The sequence below is a fragment of the Zootoca vivipara genome, chromosome 4 (genome assembly GCF_963506605.1).
Source record: "Zootoca vivipara chromosome 4, rZooViv1.1, whole genome shotgun sequence".
NCBI classification, from domain to species: domain Eukaryota; kingdom Metazoa; phylum Chordata; class Lepidosauria; order Squamata; family Lacertidae; genus Zootoca; species Zootoca vivipara.
Genome location: NC_083279.1, coordinates 24,569,652 through 24,596,055, shown reverse-complemented (window position 1 = coordinate 24,596,055; position 26,404 = coordinate 24,569,652). Strand labels below are relative to the sequence as shown.

General features: G+C 42.4%; 1 protein-coding gene across 4 annotated transcripts in view; it reads right to left on the bottom strand.

Annotated features, from left to right (window-relative positions):
• The window catches only part of MCF2L (MCF.2 cell line derived transforming sequence like), a 136,878-nt gene that overhangs the window by 104,218 nt on the left and 6,256 nt on the right, over window positions 1–26,404 (bottom strand). Inside the window, exon 1 of one of the 4 annotated variants that reach the window (XM_060273382.1) lies at window positions 22,589–22,739. The exons of the other annotated variants lie outside the window; for them this stretch is intronic. The gene's annotated coding sequence lies outside the window, so the exon portion shown is untranslated. Of the gene's footprint in view, window positions 1–22,588; window positions 22,740–26,404 lie in introns of those variants that run through there. 4 annotated transcript variants of the gene reach the window in all.

The following is a 26,404-nucleotide window of genomic DNA, read 5'->3' as shown; positions in this document are numbered from 1 at the left end:
TTCTTCAGACAATTGATTTCCACATGGAACGATCTGTGCATATTGATTTTCTTTTATATACTCAATAACAGGCATCTCCTTCAATTTAAAATAACCATGCTACATACAAGCAGGCCTTCTTTTCTGGTGAAGATGCAAATCTATATATATATATATAAATCTAAAAATCTTGAAAGTGTCGGCCGAACTTTTCTCCGTAACCGCTTGACCGATTGTCCTGAAATTTTGACATAACGATCCAGGCCACTCCCCGAGCGTTGTTGGGGACAAAAATCCCTGACATCTCACATCTGAGCAGGTAGAAACCTGGTTTTCCACCAAGTCAAACAGTGCCCTCAAGTGGCGTTATACCCTCCTCCACCCCTCCCTTCCTGTGAAATCTAAGCCACACCCACAAACCAAATGACATCATCAACCAAGCAACTGAAACCACCAAGGCGGCCATTATCAGGCCCCTAGGCCCCTGCCAGGCTGCTAGGCCCCCACTAGGCCCGGGGGGGGGGAAGAGGGTGAGAGCCCGGATCGCAGGTCACAGGACGGCCTTTGTTTTATGTAGCCCCCTGCCAGGCCCCCGCCAGGCCCGGGGGGGGGAGAGGACAAGTGCATGGATCACAGGCCGCAGCATGGCCTTTGTTTTATGTAGGCCCCTGCCAGGCCCCCACTAGGCCCAGGGGGGGGAAATAACCCACAGCAATGCACTTGGGGGCACGGCAAGGGTTTTTACTTTACAATTTAGCACCACTACCCCCCCAAAATCCCCCACCAAATAACCACAAGACAAAAATAAATATCATCCTTCAAAACGTCATTAGATACGCCGGTCACGGAGGGGGGGGACAGAATAGATCATGGATCGGGACATGTGGGGGCAGTCACAGGGATTAGCCACAACAACACGCCACACCCACAAACCCCGCCTCCGCCACGAGATCCTGTAAAACAGGGGGACTCTGAGGCTCAGCGGGATATGAAGGGGGCCTATTACCAGACAACCCACAGAGTCAGGCCAGGGCCAAGGAATGGAGATACAGGGTGGAGGCCTCGCGTCACATTTAAATACTAGCCCAAGCCAAGGCCTTGCCTCTACTTTACAGCCTAAAGACTAGGCCCCGCCTCCATTTTACAGACTAGGCCTCAGCTCTACAGCCCTTTAAATACTATCCTGAATGGAGCCCTGGGTGGGAGGTGGGGGGAGGAGCCCAAATAGGTCATGGGCTGACGTAGGGTGGGGGGAGCAACTGTTCAACAACCACCAAAACAGCCATTCCACCCCCAAAGCCCAAGCCGAAAGCCTCTCCCAGCAGCTGCATTAATAAATGCCTGGCAGCATTAGGCAGTCGTTCATCATTTCTCCTAACACACACTTGGGGGCACAGCGAGGGGTTTTCACTTTATAATTTAGTGGGCGTTGTGTCACATGCGAGGCTCCAGCGGCCATTTTAAGTAAGGGCAGTCGTGCCCCTTTTAACCTAGGCTTTACCGGTATATACTACAACTGATTGCAAGCCTCTGTGTCTTTTTTTTAAAAAACAACAACCATGCACTTTCTCTCCCCAGTTTAAGTCCTCAGATATTTGCAGTGGCCACCCCCCACCCCATTTACAATCCCTTACCTTCCCCATGCCACTTCCTGGGTTTTTTATGGAACTGAACAACTTGGGTGCTTCAGAACGTGCCTTCTGTTGCCAGGCACTTGCAGGGCCAGACAGAAGCCCAGGCCAGGTAGATAATGTGGCCCTGTTTTTAACTCCTTTGTTACTTTTTTCATTTTACTGATTGTGAATATGCTGACCGAGGCCCCCTTTGGATTGGGAGGCCCACACCAAGGGGCCCATATGACCCCCCCTCCTTCTGTCTGACAACAGAAGGCTCAGACAAAATTGCATGCTGGGAAATAGAACCTAGAAGCTGACAGTTCCTTTTTGAAGGGTGGGGGCCAAGGTATGGAGATACAGGGGGGAGGGGCCAACACTCCCCAGGGACAACAGAGGGAAGAGTATCCTACCAAAACACAGGGATGAGCCGGGGTAGAGGGAGGAGGGGCAGGATACGTCATGGATCGGGACAGAGTGGGGGGGGGATCACAGGAAAGAACCACAGCAACATGTGGCCGGGTCAGCTAGTGATATATATTTGATTTGAGAACTCCCAGTTTTTTCTAGCAAAGATTTCAAGGCAAAAATGGCATGCCTGGTTCAGCTCTAGCTGACTTAATTTAATCGAATATGCTTTTTGTTCTAAGTAAAAATTAGTTTAGTCATCTATGATTAGTCCTAAACTGAAGATCTGCATGAAAAGTAAACCACACAAGCCACTTCAGTAGACAAGCACAAGAAGGATCAGTTTAGAAGTGCTAGCTGGCAATGTTTCACTTTCAGGCCTCCAAAGCTGTTTCTTTAATGTAAACCATAGAAAACCAAGCTATGTTATGTTAAAGAGTGTGAAATTTAAATAAGTGTCTTTTCTGTAAAAGATTTTATAGAACTGTTAGTTCAACACCTCAAAGCAACAGAATTGAAAACTCTTTTTAAGTGTTACCGGAACATTTGCTATTGTGAAAACTCCCCCCCCCCCAAGCATATTCCCTGCCACTTTTGATTAAGGAGGCATTAGAACAAAATACTTTGTTTGCTTAAAACAGCAAGCCAGAAATACAAAGTATATTTCAGAATAGGTAGCATTTTCTTCCTTAAATATCACAGGATTTAAAAAAGAACAAAATCTGCCACACTGCAGAACATTTTTTGTTCTAGGTGAGAAAACCATCTTAACAGTAAATTTGTTTTACACCATCATTTTAATACCCTATTTGGCAGACGGCTGAATGTAGGATTTTTCCCATTGTAAAGTGAAAGTCTGTTTACTTGCTTTCAGAAAAGGTAGCAATGTGCTTTTTTTTTTGCCTGGAAAGCTAGGTGCTAGAATGTTTTGTTGATTCAGTTGATGCTACTTATGTCTTTGGTATTTGAATTATGGTATATACACGTTACTTTCTTATATTCCTTAAGCTGCTTTGATATTTGGAAAAATTGCATAAAGTTTTAAAAATAAATATGACTTTTCCAACAGAATTGTTCTGCAACGTTAGCAAAACATCTCAGCTGCACAAAGGCGGATCAAGTTTATTTCTTTTTTAAAAATAAACCAACATTCAATTTCTATGGCCTTTGTACTGCATTAAATGCAACAGAAGGCTTAGGCACTAGCACATCACACAGTTCAGAATCAAGACTGGATGTGTCAGTCTGCATCCCCAAAGAAATCTCAAAATACGGGGAACACAGTGATAAAGCTATTTATTTACTTTTTTTAAAAAAAACCCAGTCGGAAAATTTCAAATACGAAACAGTTATGAAACGTGCATTTGTTTTAACTTGATTAGTTAAGCAGAGAACCCTTTAACAAAGGAGGAGGATACAGAAGCCATTTCCTCAGAGGAAAGCAAAGTAAACAGAAGCTTTGGGTGAGAAAGGTGTCTAAAAATAAATGGCAGCTCTGATTAGGTGAGAACCAGACACTATGTCTACAGAGTTTAAAGGAGCTGGTTTTCACTCCAGTTGTACAAGGAGAAGCCAAAGTGATTTTCATTTGGCTAGCTTAGGGTCAAGGACTGTTGGGACTGCCTCTATTTGGTAAAACCACATTTCAATAATGTGCCTCTGCGTTGACAGCAGAGTTTTACAAGTAATACCCCGCGAATCCTCTTCGCTAGTTCATAGAAGAATCAGAAGAAAGAAGAATGCGCACAGATGAGTAATAAAAACAGTGGTACCTCGGTTTACAAGCTTAATCCATTCCGGAAGTCTGTTCTTAAACCGAAACCGTTCTTAAAACGAGGCCGCTTTCCCTAATGAGGCCTCCCGCTGCCGATGCCCTTCCACCGTTCGGATTCCGTTCTTAGACCGAGGTAAAGTTCTCAAACCGGGACACTACTTCCGGTTTTGCGGAGTTCGTAAACGGGACTGTTCTTAAACCGAGGTACCACTGTACTCTTGTTTTCACAGTGGCCAACCAAATGCCTCCAATCCCACCCCAGGTCAAAGTCAAGCTGCTAAAATCCATTGGGTTGTTTTCTTAAGTCTGAAGTCATTTGGGGACTGCTTGATGTTGTAAGGGAGTGTCCAGGGAACATTTTCACTGCTATTAGATATACTGTACTGCAAACTACCAAACTACCTGTTTCAGCAACTACCAATAGGATGCCTGGCCCTCACAGGTGAGACTTTTGAAATAGAATCAGTGATCAAATATGTTGCTTGCCTGCACTAGTGAGGCAAGTAGAAGTAACTTGTTATAGGCAAAGACATCAAACTAGAGCAGAAAAAGGAAACCTGCAGCATTTGTGAAATGCCCAGCATTTGTGGAAGGACACAGGTGGCGCTGTGGGTTAAACCACTGAGCCTAGGGCTTGCTGATCAGAAGGTCAGCGGTTCGAATCTCTGTGACGGGGTGAGCTCCTGTTGCTCGGTCCCAGCTCCTGCCAACCTAGCAGTTCAAAAGCACGTCAAAATGCAAGTATACAGCGGGAAGGTAAACGGTGTTTCCGTGTGCTGCTCTGGTTCGCCAGAAGTGGCTTTGTCATGCTGGCCACATGACCTGGAAGCTATATGCCGACCCCCCTGGCCAATAACGCGAGATGAGCGCGCAACCCCAGAGTCGGTCATGACTGGACCTAATGGTCAGGGGTCCCTTTACCTTTACCTCCCATCAGATGTCAAAGAGAAAAACAGCTACCAGATTTTTAGAAGACATCTCAAGGCAGCCCTGTTTAGGGAAGCTTTTAATGTGTGATGGATTTCTGTATTTTAATGTCTGATGGATTTCTGTATTTTAGAATTTCTGTTTTGTTGGAAGCCGCCCAGAGTGGCTGGGGGAACCCGGCCAGATGGGCGGGGTATAAATAATAAATTATTATTATTATTATAGACGTAATGCCAAACTAACAGAAAATCTTATTGTTCCGATCTCATCATGGCCTTACCAGAGGAAGAATGGACAGAGCGCAAAAGGCTTATTGCAGTTCGTTCTTGTTAATGCTAAACCATAGTTTAGCATGACATGCAAATCCTTTACAGTCCCAGTGAGATTGGAATTGGAACACTTCTAATTAAACATATTAAATGGTTTCGAATCTGAATTCAGCATGTTTAGGCAACACAAATTTATGGTTAAAATTCACTCCTTTTCCTATTTACAAACTAAGCAAGCAAGGGAGAGTATATGACCCCACTCTCTTAAAAGTTGTAACAGCTTTGAAATCACCCAAGTTGGTGGTGTAGCAATTCATTATGTCACATTTAGCAAATAATGCATTTTTTTTTTAAGAAATGGGAAATATAGTAGTGGAAAATTCCCAAATTAAAGGAAGAGAAAAGCAAGGTCTTATCTCCCCAAAGTTACAGAAAACAATACCAGATGGCAACAACTTCAGATGCATTTGTCAATGCCAAACGTGGCTCTTCCCTGACTACAAAGTTCAAGCCAAGCCATGCTTTTTAAAAGCACAGAAGGAAACATGCCAAAATCTATTAGGATGCACCACAGTCATCTATGCTATACAAAATGAGGTATAGATATTCAATCAGGTGTACAAAACTCAAAAATAAGTAGTCTAATATGCCCATAGCTGCCAAGTTATCCCTTTTTTTAAGGGATTTTCCCTTATGCTCAATAGGCTTCCTCGCGAGAAAAGGGAAAACTTGGCAGCTATGAATATGCCCCCAGCAGGCATAAGGTGGTGGATCTGACTGGTACATCTCCAAGTGACTTGAAGCAACTGTTTACAAACTCCCAGCAATTTAACAATAGATATTAATCTGGACCCTGCTAAGTATTGCACGACCATTATCTACAACAGGTAGAACATCCATGAAGGACCAAAATGGATGACAAGTTCTGTAATGCTTCTTTGGCAAATTGCTTTGATGATGAGCCTGAAGACAACACCGTATTTATCAGCATAAATAGGTTGGCATGAGTCCTTTGGAAATATACTAAAGCAGACAAGGAGAAAAAACAACAGCAACATGATAATGTATAAGGAATTATAAATATTGATGAAATGTTTCAAAGAATGTGCTGGAAAAGCAAGGGTCACAATTATACATCCCCCCCCCCGATAGATTATGGTAAACCACAGTCTACCTTTTATGTGAGTTCACCTACATTAGTAATTAAATTAACAGAGAAGATGGGAAATACCATCATCCTGGCTCAGTTCCGGATCAGTATAAAGGGTGTTCAAAGGATTATTTCTTCTCTCTTTTCCTAGCTCTCTATTCAACTCAGCTTCATCTGCTGAAGGCCACAAGATCCTGGCTCACAGCCCTGGGTGGATTAACTATGAACTTTATTCCAAAATGCTAAAATGCTAGGGAACTTTGAAATTCTCAACAAGATGGGCTGGAGGAAGGAAGGCAAAATCTTTAGTTAGGATGGGATTGAAACAGAAAATTGTGATTGTTTTGTCAACTCTAATGCAATTCTTACACCATTTTTAAACCACAGGAACTTTTATCTCCCTATTCCATTGTGTTAAGTTGCTATCCTTTCCAGATTCCACAGTAACATTCAGATAACAATAAGCCTTAAACTGAAACACTGTACACTAATAAACCACTTGATTTGTTTCAGTTACAGTGTTTAGTCTGTGGTATCACACTTTTCTCTCCATCTCTTTGGGTTGCAAATTACCAAATCTGAACCCTGATTGGAAGAGCCATTGAACCTTGGTGCACTGACCAGGAATTGGCTGGATTAGATCCCAAATTAATGATAGATCATGGTGTACAAAAATACACTTTTGAGCACTTCAGTTCCCATTGCTTCCAATCACCCTTTATGCACAAAAAACCTATTTCAATCCTCACAGCAATTTTTATAACAGAGAATGTACACAAGTAGATATTCATATGAGAGACTGCCAGTGTCAGAATGAGTAAGAATTGCACAGTTACATTAAAATTAAAATATGCAGTAGAGCAGCCAATGAAAACAGATACAAGCCACTCCAGTTATTCAAGGTGTTAAAATGAGATCAAGAGTAAATCTGAAACTGTTTGATACCTTAAAAGCCAATCCAAGGTAACGGTTAGCCCTCCAGCCTTAGAGGTTTTAATGTGGTCGAAGACTTGGGTCTCCCAAGAGAAAATATGCTTTAACAAGTTTTATTTATAGACAGCGCAGTGCTACATAAGGTGACATTTCACAGGAACCAGAACCTGAAAATTGCTACAGGGTAGCAAAAGTCGCCAACATTACTAGTCTAAAAACAGTCTTAGATCTCAAATTATCACAGACAGCTTAGTACATTAGAAGTCAACAAAGAAATCACTACAAATCTCCTAGAATTTTACCAGCCACAGCTGATGCGTGAATTACAGATGACCTTGGACATGAATATTCTGGCCACAGTGATCCATGCATTGGTAACCTCAAGATTCGATTATTGCAATGCACTCTTTCAGCCTGGTCCAGAGGCTCAAGGTGGTGCAAAACACACCCCTTGAACTGCCTGTTTACTCAGGCCCATCATCCACTTCACTTGGCACTCCCCACTCTAAGATCCCCACCTAATCTTCCTTCCCTGCTGCTCCCCAACCATCTGAGTTCATCACTGCAGTAGGAATACTGCACACTAGATAGATAGATAGATAGATAGATAGATAGATAGATAGATAGATAGGCACACTAGATAGAGCCTGTTACCCACCTAGCCTGTCTCCCTCTGCTCCCCCTGGAAAAGGCAGGCTGGCTGGTGGGCAGGCTGAACCTGGAACAGGAGAACCTCTGTTAGAGCCGGGGGTCTACAGCAACATTTGGTTGCAGATCCCACTTGTTAAATCGTGAAATGTGGATGGGTTTTTAATATAACGTCAGAAGAACTTCCACAAGGCATTTTACTGGAAGCAGAGATGAGCTTATGTAAATCCCACTCCCTGATGGAATCACCTCCCCCGTCTTTTGTGTAATTTACATCTGTTAACTAATTGGGATATCTGTCCCAGAAGCATAGGGACCACAGTGCAGCAGCAGCAACAACAACAGTAGCAATCTTCACATTATTAAAACCACTCCACTGTCAACTAGATTCTATGCTGGACTTCACTGCAGTAGCTTTAACTCCAGAAGGGGCCAGCTACTATTCAGTTTGGGAGCTGATATGCTGGGAATCTGTGTGATATTGTTGATTGAAAAGTTTGAGATTTTTACAATAGGAGGAAAAGTATCCTTCCCCATTATAGTTTGGTGCTACTGGGCATATCAGTAAGGCTCTATTCTGCATGTGCTCCCCTCCCTTCTAATCCCTCAAGTTACTGACATGTGTTAAGGTGACTAGCAGTTGGGCAGAGGTAAAACTACTGGGGGGGGGAATGAAAACCTGCTGTTTCGATATTAATTTGGAGCGGTGTGGCCATTACTGAGAAAGAGGGAAATGTCATTAAAATCAGATATATGGGGGAAAGGTGGATTTCTCCCTTCCTATTAGGAATGGTTCGCTTGTTTTGAAATATTCAGTGTGCATCAACCTTTTAAAAGGCTGTTAAATCAGTATTGGTATTTTACTAAGTATACTCAGAGACTGTATACATGTGCAACTACACATGCACATGATCATTGCTTTGATGACTCCACTGTAAGTTTCAAGAGTTGTTGGGAGACAAAACAGCAGAGATATTTCACCCAGTAACTCCAATATGCAGACATATTGTACACTGTTACAGTGAATTGTGTGGTAAGTATAGTCATTTTTCTGCAAATACTACTAGGCTACACAACGGCAGGTGGGTGTTAAGTATTCTCCCCTGTTTCCAGCCAATGGCAAATGCAAACTGAAAACTTAGCAGCAGACATGGCTATGGCTCTTTCTAGTGTAGGTGCTAAAGACCATTGTATAGTTAACATTTTACAATGATATACCCTGCCAACCTAGCAGTTCGAAAGCACGTCAACGTGCAAGTAGATAAATAGGTACCACTCCGGCGGGAAGATAAATGGCGTTTCCGTGCACTGCTCTGGTTCGCCAGAAGCAGCTTAGTCATGCTGGCCACATGACCTGGAAGCTGTATGCCGGCTCCCTCGGCCAGTAAAGCGAGATGAGCGCCGCAACCCCAGAGTCGTCAGTGACTGGACCTAATGGTCAGGGGTCCCTTTACCTTTTTACAATGATATACAGGCAACTCCCCATTTGCATGGGGGTTGTGTTCCAGGTCAATGCATTCGTCACTGGTTGTGTGTAAGCCCATTCTGCCCTATTCCAGGGTCGAAAGTGGCATGCGTGTTAGCAGTCCCGTGTGTCTTGGTCATACACAAAATGGCTTCTCTCTCTGTACATGTCTGCTCAGAAGTATGTTTGTGTGTAATAGGCCCTACTGCCAGGTATGTCAGAGCAACCATTACTACCGTGTTTCCCCCTTTTTAAGACACTGTCTTACAACTTTTTTTCCTCAAAAAAGCACACGGTGGCTTATTTTCAGGGGGTGTCTTTTTTTATTTAAGTGCCGGTACAACTTGGCGCTCTCTCCCGCGCGCATTTTCTGCCTCTTCTATTCTCTCCGTTTCCCCTCCTCCCCCATCCTGAATCAAGGGCTCTCCTTCCTTGGAGGCTTCTAAGCTGAGGCTGGATGGCCACCTGCCTAGGAGACAGACGTGCACACGGGGGGGACGGGACGGATTTCACTCTGTGAGGTGGAGCAGGAGGTATACACGAAGCTGCCCACCGTCATGTCAGTGTAGGTGGGACTGCGCTGGTCGCAGTCGAAGCACTCGCGATTGGGTGGGAGCACTGGGAGGCTGCTCATCTCCCTCAGCAGCTTTAGGTGCTTCTCCTCCTGCTTCGGCTTGGCGCTTGCTGCCATGGCTTCGAAGGCAGCGGCGGCCGTGTGTGTGTGCGCGCGGAGGTATAGAGGCTGCTCCCCGGGCTCTCTCACGCTGGCCGGGGAATGAGGAGGGAGGCCGGGACCCGTCCCGCTCCGAGATGCTAGTGAGGGAAGCGCGAGGGGGACGAGGCTTGGGCCTGCGGCTCTGGCGCGCGCAACCCCAACTGACGGACCGACGGAAGGAAGGGGGGGGAAGGGAAGGAGGAGGAGAGGAGCGGCGTCAGCTCTCGGCGAGGAGGCTGGGGCAGCTGAATGACGAGCCGAAGAGGAACCTGCGCGGCACCTTTTCTCTGTCGGGGGGGGGGAGACGCGATCACAAACAGAGAGAGACAGACGTGCACACAGGGGGAGAGAGAGAAAGACGCAGGGGGGGAGAGAGAGAGAGAGACGCGCGCGCACACACACAGAAAGACTGACACCCACACAGAGAGGGAGAGCGGTGCTGCTTCGCGCTTTGTCAGCGCTGCAGCCGCCACCGCTTCCGAGCGCCAACCCGACCTGGCAGGCTTCCTCCTCCTGCCACGGCCGGCATTGCAGGAGCTGGGTCCTGCTGGCTTGTGCCCTCAGTGTTCCGTGCGGCACTGCTGCACGCTTCCTCCTCCTGTTGCGGCCGGCGTACTGGGTCCCGCTAGCTGGCTGGGGCGCTAGGTGGTCTTGCTCCGCACGTCGCGGAAGTATGGCTTATTTTCGGGGTATGTCTTACATTTCTCAAACGATTAAAAACCCTGCCATGCCTTACTTTTTGACTACGTATTAAAAAAGGGGAAACACGGTACCTCAGCTTAGAGTTGCCCTATGGGGTTCATGTACCCTTATAATAGCTCTGTGGAGGGCAGAAATTCAACAGGGTAAGACTTTTCTACTATTTATTTTTTGAGCACTCCACTCTGCCCACAAAAGAGGACACAAATCTGCATATGGCACAAAGCCCATGCAAATCTGAGGCCTCTTTTGTGAGTGGTTCAGAGGGCCCAATCCACATACAATCCCTGACCAATGGTCCTGTTAGCTAGGGATGATGGGAGTTGTAGTCCCAAAGCATCTGGAGGGCCGAGTTTGCTTATGCCTGACATACAGTGTACTGGGTACACGTACACACGTACACACGTACACACACACACCCCTCTGATAAATTACACTGGTGCCTCACTAGACGAATTTAATTTGTTCTACGGGTCTTTTCTTGTAACGAAAAATTCGTCTAGCGAATCCCATAGAAATGCATTGAATTTTTTTTGATTTTTTTTTTTTGCCCATAAGAACGCATTAATTGAATTTCAATGCATTCCTACGGGAAACCGCGATTCGCTAGACGAATTTTTCGGAAAACGAATTCGTCTAGCAAGGCAACCTCCGCTAGAAAAAACCTTTCGTTAAGCGGAAATTTCGTTAAGCAGGGCATTCGTTAAGCGAGGCACCACTGTACGCTCATTTCTGCATAATTAGCACTACAACATTTTATGAAATGCAGGTTTCTGGAGCTTATATGAATAGCCTATGTAGTGTTATGAATTTGACTAATAACAGTCCTATTATAAACAGATTGCCTATATCAAAAACCTAAGCCTTTTTAAAAATTATGGCACTGACTTCTAGCATTATCTATGTAGCAGGTCTTGCAGAAGTTAAAAGCAAAACTCTTTTGACCTTGACTGTGTCCTTAGATTTAGTCCCATGGCAATATTTGCATTCCTGGAACAGACACACTTCCCTCCCCAAGAACTCTGTTAAGTATCTAATTCATTCAACATGTCCTGCTCAAATAACCTTAATAATAATAATAATACTAATAATAATAATAATAATAAATGGAAGTAGAAATTTAAAAATAAAAGCAAAATTCCCATTTCACAACATGTTTTATGGGAGCTTAAAATATATTACATGGTAGGAAGCACAAAACCTGTATTACGAGGCACAGCAAGTCATAGATTGAGTTTAATGTTCAATTTTTGTGCACCCAGAGATAGAAAGCACCATCAGAAATTAAGAGTAGAAGTCGCATCACAGCGTGCGCACACAAGCTCACACAACCCTACCTTAGCACTAATAAATAATGTACGATACTTAAGAACATACTTGGTTAAGAAATGTTTTTATTAGGAAGATTAATACTTCAATCTTTCAATGCACTCACAGAGCTCAGAGTGGTTTAAAACATTATGAAAACAATCCAAGAAAAAAATAACAAATAAAATCTAACAGCAAAAAAAAAAATAAGAAACAGAAAACGTTCAGCAGAGAAGAAACCAGATGAAGATTATCAGCCATTTGCTCATTTTAAGCAAATCCTTAAGGCATCTAATCACTACAGCTCATCAGCCATTTTGTTAATTATCTCAGATACTTCGAGAAAAAACACGAAAGGACAGTTTGGAACCCTGGCAGAAATTAAGCAACATTAATAGCACAGAATGGCAAGGAAGTAGGATGTTTTTATGTCCTTATGCTAATAGCACATATGAAGAGGGCTCTGGGGGAATTATCCCCCCCCCAGCAGTATGGCATTGATACCTATTCACACAGCGAAGGAAGGGGAGAAGTCGGTGTAGGAAAATCTGTTCAGTATCCAACCTTCTTTTTGGACGGTGTTACTGTTTCCTGTGCTATTGTAAAGCATCACAGGTTACCACGTTTGATGGGGGGGGGGGACCTAGAAAGGACGAATGTGACAAAGTCCCCTTCGCCATCCATCCTTGCTATGCTTTCTGGTACATGGTAGTAGTTAGAACACGGGCAAACAAGTCAGTAGTTCAAATCTCAGCTCAGCCATGAACTCACTAGGTTGCCTTAGGCAGGCTGCTGTCTCTCGGCTGCCTTCCCAATGTAGTGTATTAACAGGAAGACAAACACTAGCCTACTTAATAGGCTTGCTTAAAGGATTACTTGGCTAATATATGTAAAGCATTTTCGGTACAGGATGAAATCTTTATGCAAAATGCCCATTTAATTGTTTCATGAAAGATGCATAGGGGAACTTCCGACACAACTAAGCAGCTATTAAACAATGATAAAATTCCTTAACATCATTAGGTTTTAGAGAATCTATGAATGTCTTCCTGATTCAGAAAACAAGTCCTGCAATAAAACATTATTTAAAAAGCCGGTCTAAAACCAGACCAAAATTAGCTTACAGCGTCCCTCTGCCGCACAAGTAATTTCAAGGTTGTATTTTTAGAAAGCAATCTTGGGAGAATCACGATGGTTTGTACCTGATGTCTACGAATTAGGAGCCATCTATGAACAAGTGTACATTTCCCCTGGAAGCTTCAATACAGACCTTCACTTGCTAACAAAGACTGTTCGAGGCAAGGTCAGGTCCTAGTATCCATCAGCAGATAAAGTTTCCATCAACAGACATATGTAATTATCATGCCAATTACAACCAGGTTATTTTTTTTTAAAAAAAATCTTATTAAAAACACCAAGTGTCAAAAACACATTACAGTATTTAAGACCTGCAGCTCCTCCTACCAGTGTGCTGAGAAACAGCATACAATCTCCAATCCAATTCTTCCATAGCCATTTCTTCAGTTTTTAGCCAGCATCTCATTCTCTAACAAAGGCAACGCACAGGAAACATTCTTCTCCCCATCATAAAGTAGAAACATTATTTTTTTGGGGGGGCAACCTACAGCACTGCTTCAACAGCACTGCATTTCAGTTACTGCACACAGACATTCCCCCCCTCCATCTCCATGTTAGCTCAAAAGGAGGTGCAATCACCCTCCCTCCGCAATGCACGGAAAAGGAGGGATGCTGTGGAGAGGCAGTCACGAATGATAATTACATCAATATCGCTTTTTTTAAAAAATTCTCCCCTCCTCCACGAAGCGACCCCCACCCAGCCTTGCTCCCACGCTGAATTGCTATTAGATTTCAGAATTAACGCAAAGCTTTCATTAGCCAGGTCTCCTTCACACATCCCAGCGCTGCTCTGCTTCAGCAGCACATCTATACTGAAGCTGCCTGCTATTTCCTTAAAGAGAGGAAAGCTAACACAGCTTTGAAAGATAATACAGCTCTGAACATAAAAAGGGAGGACACAGAATTTCCTTTCCATAGGAAGCAGCCAAGTAAGCCTAGTTTAGATGAAATACTTGCTGTTTTTAAATTGCTGTCTGGTTGGACTTTTGAAAATGAAATGAAATGAATGAAAACATAAATCCAGTGCATCAACTGCTACTGACATTTGGCTATATCAGGCATCCCCAAACTGCGGCCCTCCAGATGTTTTGGCCTACAACTCCCATGATCCCTAGCTAACAGGACCAGTGGTCAGGGATGATGGGAATTGTAGTCCAAAACATCTGGAGGGCCGGAGTTTGGGGATGCCTGGGCTATATCCCTTAAGTCTTTAAATCAGTGTTGGAAACTGGGATAGAGAAGCTAGGAGCCAAATGGCTTCTGGGGCCTGGGTTGTGGGCGCCAAGACAGACTGGGGTGGGTGGGGGTGGGGTGGAGGCAGTCAGCAACACTTTTTATTTATTATTTTAATAAACATGAATTAATATGCAATTCACGTAAGTGACACACTGTTAATATCACGTTTAACAGAAATTGTTAATACATTTCATTGAGTGTTTACAATAAAAAAAATTGGTACCATACTTCAGTTTTCAAAACACTCTACTCTTTATTGTTAAAATTCCTTAACATATTGACTTTCCTTAACATATACTTCAAGGCTTCAAAGCACATACATTTCAGTAATCCCTGAGTGTCAGCTAGGTTCAAAATATGGCACCCAGACTTTTGGAAGGGCTAGCAAATGAAGAATCTATAGGAGCAAAATGTGCCTGGTGCCCTGCTAATTTCGAACCCTGCCTTCAGTTTCAGAATGGCTTCAAGTTTACTCAGCTAAGAGAGAGTCTCAGCCATTGAGTCAGTAAGATCAGGTCAAAAGCCATGGTGGACTCAAGTAGGCATGGTCCAGTGATGGTCTTAACAAGGTGCAATGCTGGCCACGTATACTCTTCTCACTCCTTCCACTGTAACTCAGCATGCTAAACCCTGAAAAGTTTGGGAAGGACTGGGAAAGAGACTGTCATTTAGAATGAGACCTGAGCTCAATTTTTCTGAGTTGCTGAGGACAAAGATCTCTTTCTCAGCCTTGCTCTTTTCACAGAACATAGACCAGTGTTTCTCAACCTTTTTTGGGCCAAGGCACACTTGTTCCATGAAAAAAATCACAAGGCACACCACCATTAAAAAAGTTAAAAAAATTAACTCTGTGCCGCCCTATATTGACTATATAATTATGACTGTAAGAAACACTTGCCAATTGCTGTGTTGGTTGCAATCTCCTGTAATAAGGCTTCACAAGCCGCTGATTTCTCTGCCAGCACAATCCTTTGCTCAGCAAGTTTCAGGTTGAGCTCATCCAGCCAGCTTCTTTAAGTTTGTCTAAAACCACCCTCCAGTCGTTTGCACTGAGCTTTGGGAAAGAGGAGGAGAAATATTGCCATAAAGATGTGTCCTGTAAAAATATCCATTGGAACCCGCGTGACCCCCCGGGAGCAACGGGCCTGCCCCTCCTCAGTCCAGGCCAGGCGCCTCACCTTCTGCAGGGCGCGCACGTGCTCCTCGCCGAAGAGGCTGCTCACTCCCTCGTAGACGCTGCTGGCTGCCCTCTGGAGGCTGTTCTGCTTGTCGGCCCGCGGCCTCACACCGACCAAGCCCCGGGCGCCGCCAGCAAGAGCAGCGAGAGCGAGACAAACAGCAGCAGCAGCACCCGCCGGCCGCCTCTCACGTCCGAGGCCGCGGTGGTGGCTGTTGAGAGCTGCGCTCGCCCCGCGTCGTGACCCGTCCGGCTTCCTTTCCGGCGGGTCAGTGTTGATCATTGGCGGCCGCCAGGCACATGACAATGCAAATCGCCCTTCTCGTCGCCGCACGTCGCGGCACACCAGCCAGCATCTCGCGGCACACTAGTGTGCCATGGAACAGCGGTTGAGAAACGCTGACATAGACAACAGATTCCACTTCCTTAAAGCTAGTGTGTTTCTCTGGACATAATCCCTTGGCCATTAATATTGCTATGACACAAGCTTGAATTTTTCATGGAGGGTGGTAAAAGAATGTTTTAATTCAAAATAGCATTTAATTAATCTAATTATAATTAAAAAAAAATAAAGTAAATTTCCCAGGGACTCCATGGTTCTCTCTTCTTCACATTAGAAACTCCCACAAGCAGAGGCCTTACTTGACCTAGGAGGTTTGACCCAGTGCTGGTGAAAATTTATAATGGAAGACGGAAGTGTTATGATCTTTGGAAAAAAAAGAAACAAACGCCATGTTGTTTCAGATGAGCAGTATTTAGTTAAGACAAACGACACATTTTAAATTATTATTATTAATAATAATGTTGATGATAATTTGATTTATTACCTGCCCTTCACCTTAAGGTGCCAGGGATAGTCACAACTTAAAGTACTACATTTAAAATAAAATACCTTGCTTAGAAGCCATTTTTTTACCATGTTAGTTTTGGATTTATGAACATTAGAAAACTGAAATCAATTGACTGTGATTAAGCAGTCAAGTGCTGCATAAACCAGAGGGGAGCCAATGTGGTCAACTCCAGAAATGGTTGGATTCCACCTCCCATCAGCACAGCATAACCAACAGGAATTATGAAAGCTGTAGGGAAGGCATCCCCAAACTCGGCCCTCCATATGTTTCGGGGACTACAATTCCCATCATCCCTGACCACTGGTCCTGTTAGCTAGGGATGATGGGAGTTGTAGTCCCAAAACATCTGGAGGGCTGAGTTTGGGGATGCCTGCTGTAGGGTAACTCAGTATGAATTATGGGTGAGCAACCTACCCTTCCTCTACAAAACCAGAATGCAAGCTGATTTTTGCTCCCACGTGTGGGAAGGCTGTGATGAGGAACCACAAAAATAGGCAACTCTTTGTAAGTTGCCTGGAGCCCTGCATGGTGTGGGTCCTGCATTATGAGCTTTCCTTGAACTAGAGATAGTACACGTGCAGGAATGCAGAGTTAAGTGCAAAACCTGTGTCTTCAACAGATATTCAGCTCAAAAATTTCAAGAGGCTGGCCTAATTTGCTCAAATATCCACTAATTATTTCTAGAGCCCCAGTCCCTGCATCACAAATAGTGTGAGGACTAACACTGCAAACTTTAATGAGGCATTTTTGTTGTTGTCCTTATGCGTTACTAGGATATGTTAATCTTAGTTCTTGTAGCACAGAGTACTTCCTATAAATAACATGTTCTTAAGTAATTCCACTTCCTGAAGGCAGCAATCTCACCAGGAAACCTCTTAAGACACCCAAACCCACATTTTCCCTTTCACTGTACAGTAGTTGAATTAACCCAAGAGCAAAGGCTCACAGCTTTTTAAGTAATGAACTGTCCATTTACTGTAGCAGAAGGTACAACAAATAACACAAACTTGAAGTACCCAGAGGCAGTTGAACTGTGGGATCTTTCAACTGGTCTGATGGCAGAACCCATAATTCACAGCACACTATTAGTTTTATTTATGTGCCTCAACTATTTAAGTCCCAGGAAATTGATTTCCTTATTAGCCTAAGCTATTTTTTCCCCTTTTAAGAAAATTAATCTGATGCAGTAAGTGGAGAACAAAAGAAAACTCAATACCACTTGGTATTCAAGTCCAGATTCTTACTCTGCAAAAGACTTTTCAAACAACGAAGTGATGATTTAAAATATTCTGTCCTCACCAGCGGTCCTGCTTTGATCACAACCCAGAAAGAAACTACATTTATGATCTACAGCTTTTTGAATTTCAGATCCCCTGCAGTCAAGTCTGACCCTCTGTCTAGGGTTGCAGCCTAAATATTAAGAATACCATCTGAAAGCCCCACCCCACCCCAAAATCAGCAGTAATATTATATCCAACCAAAGTATGTACATGGTATACTGTACACCTTTTCTGTTCTCCTGTGTGTATAATAAAATTTATCCAGGGTGAGAATAAAAGCCTTGGGGGGGGGGGGCTAGTTGATAAATGTTGAGAAACAACAAATAGGGTTGTTTCTTTTGCTTAATCTGCTACAGAAAATTACATTAGAAGAGTTCAGCATTCTAAAATCCATGAATGATTATACCCCATATATTGCAAAAATGAGAAGTTTATTTCCAAAGTATTATGTATGTTTCTATGAGACTCTACAGAAAACTCCCACTGCATCGGTTCTTGGTCAACTGTGCCCCCCCCCCCAAATTTAAAAGAACTTCCAGTCCTCTACATGCTCAAACAGGAAGCCAGTGGCTGTCTTAAAGCCTTTTGGAAGTCTCCCCCCTTCAAGTCCTTAATCTGAGAAGCTGAAAAGGGGAGAGTGTGGAGACTTGCAAAACACAAGGAATTTTGAGAGGTGGCCCTGCCCACCTGTCCTCATTTGACATCATCATGACAACATGCAATTGATAGGTGGATGGCCCTTGGAAGTCAAAAAGGTTCTCTACCCAATTTAAAATGAGTAATCTACACTACCAGTCCTCACAATTATTCCACTTCATAATTGCAGATTCCAGCTCTGTGGCAAATCATGCCTTGGATTGGGGTGGGTGGAACAATTGCCTTCTGCCTGTTTTCAGATTTGGTCTATCTTTGTCTGTCAAGGAACACCTGTACATTGGCCTCAAGGTCATGTTCTAAGATACATGTTTGGTTAGTGTTGCAGAGGCATCTGTGGAACATGTTGGTCCCTAACCATGTTGGCTTAGCTTAACCACAATGTAGCCTAACGCAAACCAAACTTTCCTGTTGCTACACACAACATAATGAAGATCAACGGTGGGCAATCTTTCTTTTAGAGTATGCTGTACATCATTACTGAGGTTTTTCTTGATATGAGAAAACCTAGATAAGCTTCCAAGGTTTCCTAGAACAAAAATTGAACACCTGGAGTCTAAATCTTGAGCCAATATTCAATTCCTGTAGCTGGAAGAGGTAGACTCTGCTCAAAGATGTCCATAACTTGGAGTGTTTATGTTGCAAGTCAAGTATGGTGAACACAATGAAGTGATAATGATACCACCAAGTCTAGAAAATAATGATATCGTCCTGAACTGCCTCCAATCCCAATGAAATTTGAAAGTTATGATTCGTAATTAAGTATAGTTTTTATTTAAAGGCATCAGAAGCGGGTAATTTTATTTATAACAGAATTATAAAGAGACTGAATCGAGGCAAACTAAATTTTAATCCTTAATATTTATCGCAAAGCAACAATGGTAGGGTTGTGAGTGTGGATTGTGTTTTTTGTTAAGATAATACCTGCAGCCATATAATAATAATAATAATAATAATAATAATAATAATAATAAATTTTTATTTATACCCCGCCCTCCCCAGTCAAAAACCGGGCTCAGGGCGGCTGACACCAACAGAACCACAATAAAACATAAAAACAATTAATTAAAATACAGATTAAAATACAGTATTAAAATTTAAAGTGCAGCCTCATTTCAAGTAGGCCATAAATCCAAGCCATGAGGGAGAAAAACACAGGGGTCAGGCTGAGTCTAACCCAAAGGCCAGGCGGAACAGCTCTGTCTTGCAGGCCCTGCGGAAAGATGACAAATCCCGCAGGGCCCTGGTCTCCTGGGAAAGAGCGTTCCACCAGGTTGGGGCCAGTACTGAAAAGGCCCTGGCTCTAGTAGAGGCCAATCTAGCCATCTTATGACTCGGGATCTCCAGAATATTATTTGTGGACCTTAAGGTCCTCCGCGGGGCATACCAGGAGAGGCGGTCCCGTAGGTATATATACATTTTAAAATTAACTTTGATGATATAAAGCTCTCTTAATCCACACTCCTTATGACTCCCATGTAAAGAGATTAAACATACAAACATACAAATCAAGAGCATTCATTTGAGAGCAAGTCAGGCTAATCTTAACAAACGCAGCAAATGGCATTTTAATAAAATGTCACATTTAATCATCACATAGCATTAATTCCAAAAGGTATTTCAGGATGGAACAAGAGTACATCACTGGTACCTTGTCAGTTTGAGTACATATCAAAGAAAAAGAAAATTCACCCTTGAGGAGGAAAGCAACTCATTATATCATATCAGCAATATAGTTAAGTTTTCCTCCTTTCTTTAAAATGTTTAGAAAAACTGTCAAAATCTTAAATAATCTTAGCTTTTTTTATAAAAAATGAAGAGATTTGATATGTTAATACTGGGGGGGGGGAGTTGGGACTCTCAAATGACACAACATTTGATTTTGAAAGAACTAAATTGCATCTAGTTTCCCCCCCCCCCTGTGTTCAGCTCCCTGGTACTATAAGAGAGCCCATAAAATTTACTGGTTCAATCAATGTTTTAACAAGGCTACTGGTGGTCACGGGACAGAATTAAACTGGGATCTGGGAGATCTGGGTCTCGCCTCCTGAGGGAATATCCTGAGATTCCATTTCAAATTTATAAAACAGGAATGTGTTCACATCTGAAATTCCTCTTGTAACCAAGCAGGATTACTACTGAACACCTACAGTTACATTTATAGGGGCTTTCAATTTAAATACATTCATTCATAATCCCACATACAGTAGCTCTGCCCAATCACACAACAGAAGCGAAAATTCAAGAAGTCATTCCTATAGTCCCCTTATCATTAATGTTAGTGAGGGGGAAACTAGATAGCAAACTCATGGGGTGTCCACCCAACAGTCTCCCTTTAGTCATTATCTTTCTTTATTTAAGTGGCTATTTTTATCCCAGACTGCATCTGTATTGGACTTGAAATAGTTTCATATCTGTTTTTTAATGCTGGTGGGGTTTTTAAAATGGTTAAATCGCTTTAGGTAGGATGTTTTATAGGAAAAGAGCATAAATAGATCTGTACTTTTATTTCGATAACTGCCTACCGTTTTGTGCAAAAATCACAATGTGGGGGAAACCGTGAAGCCAGCCAATGCTTCTCTTGATTCCTGCCGTCCAGGTTAACTTTGCCGGCTCAGCTGTCCCCTGCCTCATACAGGGGGGCAGGGATTCACAAGAGTAGGCGCGATGGAGGAAAAAACCTTATGCCAGCCAGTGCCTCTACATAGAGATATACTGACATATCAGGCACTGTGATGTATCACAGTATATCACAATGTTCTAGACTACTGCGATGTTGAAAACCAGTTATTGCCCAGCTCTATTCCCATCACATAGAAAGGGGTGTGTATCTCCATTTTAAACACCAGAAGTATTGCATGTAAACAGTACAGACTGCTCCCCTTATCACCTAAAGGTTCTCTCCCTTCAGCCACTGTCTGCCCTCCCACAAGTGCTTTCCCTCTCATACTGGAAGTGTGCGTGCCTGGGAGAAAAATGCTTGGATAGAAAGGCCATGGGAAGGGAGAATTCTGCACTTTTTATCCCTATGCGCGTTTTGCTGTTCTGCAGCCTCATTCAATGCAAAGAGAAGGTGAGATTCATGTTCAGAAGATCTAGATCAGCACAGCTTAGACAGGCAAACTCTGAGCATCCTTCTTCTAAAGTCTTATGCAGGTGACTTTGCTTAAGACTTTGAAAGGAATGGAGTTATCTGCTGTCTGTCTCTCTGTCTTAATGGGCAGAGGGTCATTAAGGCCATGATCCTACTTTGAAAACAAACCAGGGTAATTACCCAAGCCTTAAAAATTGCCTTTTATGAATGAAACAAAGAGAATGTCCACAGTTTGCCACTAGAACTGTGGTATATTTTACAAATTACTTTAATAATGGTAAGTACATAAATACAGGTGAAACTTGGAAAATTAGAATATCGTCGAAAAGTGCATTTATTTCAGTAAAGCAACTTAAAAGGTGAAACCAATATAAGAGACAGATACATGACATGCAAAGCAAGATATGTCAAGCCTTTATTTGTTGTAATTGTAATTATTTGTCGTTAGGCAGGTCAATTATAAATGGAATCTAATTAATGAAATGTAATAGCGATGTTTATTTTTGAATTATTGTAACTATTTGTTTTATTAGTGTGGAATTTTCAAAAGAAAGCATTTTAAAAAATTAAAAGAAAAATAAACAATAATAAGTTGCATTACTGAAATAAATGCACTTTTCGACGATATTCTAATTTTTCGAGTTTCACCTGTATAAGTTTTGAGTCCTTTCCTGACAAAAGCATCACACAGAATATTTCTACAACAGACACACATGTATTAATCCCTCCCATCTATAAACCAACTTCACCTACATGAAACTGTTCACATCCATCCCTTGCTATCTCTCTCTCTCTCTCTCTGCCCTGACATTGTTTTCTTCACTGTTGATTTCAGATTAAACACTCCCATGAGGCAGGGACTTGTGTTTTTGCTGTATTACAACACTCCTTAAAGTGCCACATGCTGTAATAAAAATGATTCTCCACAGCATTTTTTAATACTACTAATAAAAAGTCCATGCTATTAATCTTCTTCAAAAGCTTTAACTTGGCTATCATTCACACAGGGTTAGATTGACTCTTAAGGACTGCGAGTTCAGGAAATATTGACATGGAAGCTAAAAAAATCACAACGAACACAAATCTCCATCCCATCACAACATTTGATGTTACCTAACAAAACCCTTTTAAGAGGCAAATGCAATAACTCTCCAAACTCAGGTTCACATATACTAACAACGAAATTAAATTTCCATTATTTATAAGGGGGAATTAGGGGAGTACCGGTATGTATTTTCAAGCAACACTATCCCTTTGGAAATCAGACTAACCTTTCCTGAAGCTTTCTTCAAAAACGCAATCCTGTTTCACCACAAAGATTTACTTCATAAAGTTTAAGGAAGGTATCATCCACCACGTGACTAAAGCACGAAAAGAAAAAGTGCAAGTACTAAATCCCAAACCTGCAGCCACATAACCAACAAGCAGCGTAACTGACAGATTGAACTTCATGCAGTCCCTTTGCAGCGCAGTGGTTTCCTTGGAAACCGAACACAGGGGAGGGAGTTCACACAGTGAAATCCTCATTTACTCAAAAGAGATTTACTGGACACTTTAATAACCAGGCATCTTTCACTTTGGGGAGTAACATCCAGTTTGTTCAAAAGTGCTGAAGGCTCAATTCTATTTTATGTATTACATTTAGCCGTCATATAATTTGTTGCATGTTTTTCGTTTGTCTGTCGCTCAGATGGCAAGAGGGGGATTTAAAGGGGAAAGGACTCGCTCACCAGGCTTTCTGTCTCCCCCTAGGTGGTTACATACAGTACATTGCTTTGACAATCGCTGCCAACCCCTATAAGTAATTGAAGTCCTCCTTTTCCTCCTGTTTTAAACTCCCAGTCATGTCTACATCACTAAGCCTGTGACATTGGTTCAACAGCAACACCTACTGGAGAATAAGGGTTCATACACCAAATATCTCACCATCTCATCCGTGTTGGTGGGTTAGACAACACTAAGAAAACCGCCACACAATTTCTAAAACAGTCATTGAGAGAAAATGTACACAACCAATATGCTTTAATCCTTCCATGGTTGATGATTTAAGCTGGTTCTCACCAAAACCACATATCATGTGCTGAGCCTTCTGTTCTAGACCAGGGTTGGGGAACCAGTAGTTCTCAGAACTTGTTGCGTCTTCAGCATCCTTCAGCTCCAACCAGCAAGGAGTTGGATTCCAATTTTTTTTGAAGGGTCACAAGTTTGAAAAACCTGGTCTAGACTGTATCACTTAAGACTGTGGGAGGGGACTCAAATCATGGAACGCCCTTCACACAATTTTCCATATCTTCCTGACGACAGGGAGAAGGATTCCAGCTAGCCTAGACATTCCCTTGATATGCGACTTTCACGTGTGAGGGAATTTATGCTCTGTTGTGAGTGATGATCAAAACGCAGCCCCTGCACAAATCAGGGGTTGCCTGCATTACTCTTTAGGGAAGCTTTTAATGTTTAACAGACTATTGTATTTTAATATTTTGTTGGAAGCCTCCCAGAGTGGCTGGGGAAACCCAGCCAGATGGGTGGGGTATAAATAATAAATTATTATTACTGATGTTTGTAATAATTAGGATTCTGCATTACGTTTTTATAAACATAAACTGGAAATACATGGGACTGTTGATTGGTGAAAACTCCGAATTTGCCCTCAAGGGCTATGGCAAGAAACATTTTGTCCACATAGATTTTAAGGCCTATGTGGAAATAAAAATAAAGAAAACAATTCCTTTGAGAGAAGCGGGGGGGGGGGGGATGCACCTTCCAGACCTTCTGTGCTCTGTCCATTTTATTATCTGAAAATACCCCACACGTAGGCCTTTGATTATGTCAATTTAACAGTTTCCGTTTTGTATCCAAGTTCAATTTATTTTTCTTTCAAAGCCATAAAATAGCAATCCATTTCTGACGCGAGTCCTTTGTGAATTGTTGTTGTTTTTTTACACAAAAAAGCTCAGTAACGTGAGGGCCTGCCAATCCAAATCAGAACCACAAAGGCCCCCCATTAGCCTCCCCATTGCCACAGCCAAAACCCCACTGAAAATCTCCCCTCCTATTGCACAAAATACCAGTGACATAAAACCACAAAACCAAGAAGAACTCAGAAACTGCCAAATTACCTCAGACACAAAACAGACATTTTAATTCAATGGCTATAAAAGCATCACTGCTCTGATTTCTTTGAAGCATGTCTGTGCAGAGACCTCTCACCAGGAATCAGATGAGGGAGATAAGTTTACCAATTTCAGCCACTGAATTTGCTTTTATAATGAACAGAAAGTATCAAAGGGAAAGGGGTGTAAAGAGGTTTATCTTCTGCATACAGCAGAAGTGCTAGATGCATCTCTGCAGGGATGGAAATACACAATTTAGGGGCTGCCACAGAGAAAAAAATCTCTCCCAGGGCAACATTTCCAGCACTCCAAGAAAGGTGGAACTATCAAGAAAGGTCCCCTCTGCTCATCTGAACACCTTGAGAGTTTGTAAGGAAGCCTCAGATATTTGAGGCTTTAAACACTAATGTGAGTGCCTTGAACTGGATCCAGAAAAGAACTGCAGCCAGTGCGAATGTTTTAGGAAAAGGGGTGAATTCTAAATGGAACCAGACCAAAAGCTAGCTGCGGCATTCTGGACCAGTTGGAAGTTTCCAAATTGCTTTCAAGGGCATCCCCAGGTAGAGTATTTTGCAATCTAGAAGCCGTATAGAATACAGTAACCAAGTAATACCTGCCCAACAGGGACCATAGCCAGAAATAGGTACTCCTAGCCACCAAGATCACTTGCGTCTCCAGGTAAAGGTTGCTCAGGTCAAGTAATGTCAGTTCCGAAAATTACCTGAACTGTGTGTGTTGAAGTTAACAAAAACCTACGTTTTCACATTCTTGGTCTACATTCAGCTGGTTGAGGAAAGCTTTCTTCCGATTGTCCAAATTCATCCCCTTCCCCATCGTTTAAGCCCTGGGGTGCATACTCCAGTTAGCATACTGGGCTAACTGGTACTGCAGCATATACAGTAAATGTGGATTAAAAAACCCATTTAAAAAAGTACTGCGGAGTTCTCCTTTGAAGTATAGTTAGCTAATCTAATACTAAATAAAGTCAAGGTTAATTCCAAGGTGGTATCAAGTAAAGAAAGTCTCCTCAGGGATATTACTGTCAGTTCCAAAAAAAAAGTTATATAACTTGATATAAGCTGGCAGTAAACACAACATAAAATATTTTTTGAATACCTCACTTCATATTTATTATGTTGAGCCAGCCTAGCTTAAAGATTCAATTGTCAGCACAAAATTTAGCAGCAAAACTTTCCACTTACTTAAGTACACCCTTTAAGGGTAAAATTAAGTGGTGATGGTCAAAGCAGTTAACTAAAAGCAATGAAAACTGCAATTTTCATCCAAGCTACCTTCCATTTAATTATTTTAGGAAATAAAAACCTGTATCTTGGGTAACTTAAATTGGAAGCATTACTACTTATGTATCACTAGTTCACAAAAAAAGAAAATCCAAGTTCTGCACCTGCAGGGGGCTGGACTAGATGACCCTCGGTATCCCTTCCAACCATACAATTCTAAGATTCTGTGATATTTCAGGAGGCAGTATGGGATTAATGAATGAAGCCTGTACTTAATAACTGGATTTCGCAAAATGTGTAATGCTTAACAGATGACTTTCTGCCTGGGTGTGTGATTTCCTTTCTCATTTGAATTTCCACATTATTAAAATAACTACTATATTGATAATAAGCTAAGTTGAATCTGTTCCAAGATAATTAAAGAACACCTGCTGGAGTGCAGAATTACCATTTCTAGCAGTGTGCTGCTGAAGAAAGCTCTGCTGGGTGTCAAACTAAGGGGAACTTCCCCCCAATCTTAACCCTGCTCCCCTGACGACTGTCTCCACTCCCCACACTCATAAATATAATTGCTCAAGATTTCTAGAGCCTGTGAACATAGCAGCTGTGAAACGAAATTTACATAAATGTATAAACTGACAATTTGCATTTTTAAAACAAGTTGAACAACTGACACACATACTGGCTGTGTTTGGACATGATAAACCATATTCTCCCCCCTGAATTTTCCCTC